Here is a 1,756-nt window from a genome sequence, read left to right as displayed (position 1 = left end):
TGTGATCAGGCAGGGGAATAGAAAACACCATATACTAGAGATTTAGGGTATATTTTAATCTGTTAGAAGAAACTATCTCAAAATTTTAAAGAGAGAACAACTTATATATATAAGCCAAAAATATGGGTAACTACTATGAAGGGATAGAATATGACTCTAAAAATGAAAAATAAAAATGTTTTTTTTTTAAAAAGGGATTGATAAGATGTTGGTTGAAAAAGGGAAAAAGAAAAATTCAAAAAGAAATAAAAAGACAGTTAAAAAAAATTAACTTTGAAAGACTAAAGAATCATGGTAAAAAAGCCATGAATTCTGTGTGCAGTATTCCCCTAGCGCTGGAGTTCTGCCGTTCTCATTGATCGGTAAACTTGGTCTTGGCTGGCTGTTCTCGCTGATCTTCTGGGGAGGGGCCTGTTGCCGCGGTTTCCAAATGTCTCTGCCGGAGGCGGAATTGCCCCGCCCTTGCCCGGTCCCGGCTAAGTCATCTGCTCGGGTTTGCTCTCCGGGGCTTTTGTTCCCTGCGAGCTTTCCGTACAGCTTTGGAGGCGGAGAGTGAAGATGGCGGCCTCCCAATCTCCGCCCCGGAGGAGCCGAGAACTCGGGGCCCCGCTCCTCAGTGAGCCCCCAGAGAAAAGCCGTCAGTTACTCCCGTCTCCCCGGTCTCCGGCTGCACTCCGTGCTCACCCGGCCTGTGACCGCGCGTTTCTATCTCTGGCCCCCGACCCCGGGTGGAGTCTCCAAACCCAGCAAATCCCTGCGGTGCGCTCCCGCGCGGCTCCTCCCGGGGGAGGAAGGTGAGTCTCCCCGGATCTGCCGCTTGTTGGGTCCCTGCTGGAGGAGCAGGGGCCCGACTAGGCCGCGGATCACAGTTTATGGCGACCCCGAGCTGAGGGCCCGCGCCTGGGCTCCGCCTCTGCAGCCGGCTTCCCTGCTCCATTGCCTGGGAGCTCTGCCACACTCAGGCACCCCCGGTCTTTCTGTGACCCCGAGGGTCCTGAGACCACACTGTCCCGGAGGGTTCCACCCCCCGCTTAGCCCCCAGAGTGACGTCCCTCGGTGGAGCAGACTTTTAAAAGTTCCGATTTTGTGCTCCGCGGCTCTAGCACTTGCCAGAAGCGGCCGACGGAGGCCCCTCCCCCGCCGTCTGTCCTCCCGAATATCGCCTCGGATTCACTTCTCCGCACGTCCTACCTTCCAGAAAGTGGTCGCTTTTCTGATGAGAGAGTTGTTGCTCTTCTTTTCTTCGATCTCCTGTTGAGTTTGTAGGTGTTCAGAATGGTTTGATCCCTATCCAGCTGAATTCCTGAGAGGAGACGAAATCCAGGTCTCCTACTCCTCCGCCATCTTGCTCCGCCGACCTTTTTTTTTTTTTAAGCAGGATTATTCTATTTGCTACTCCGGGGGACCAAAGTTAAAGTTGGTGTGGTAGACAGCATTCTAGATGGGCCCCGAGAACCCTGCCCACTTTGGTACATACGCTATATAAATCCCACGCATTGAGTGTGGGTGAAAACTGTGAAAATGATGGGGTATCCCTCCTGTGATTTTGCCACTGATCAATTGACTCTGCGCTGATCACAGGGAGATTATGCTGCTCAGGCCTGAGCTAATCAGGTAGACCCTTAAAAAGAAAAGAAGTAGCAGCAGGTACAAGCCTGCTAGCATGGAAGTAAATGAAGAGCCACATTGTGAAGCGTCCAGAAGAGCCCCATGGTGAGGAGGGAAAGGCAGCACCTAGAAGTTGGTGTGATCCCTG

The sequence above is a fragment of the Mirounga angustirostris genome, unplaced genomic scaffold (genome assembly GCF_029215605.1).
Source record: "Mirounga angustirostris isolate CCGP_5_RB_7025 unplaced genomic scaffold, mMirAng1.0.hap1 SCAF_6, whole genome shotgun sequence".
In the NCBI taxonomy this organism is placed as follows: Eukaryota; Metazoa; Chordata; class Mammalia; order Carnivora; family Phocidae; genus Mirounga; species Mirounga angustirostris.
This window is presented reverse-complemented; position numbering follows the sequence as displayed.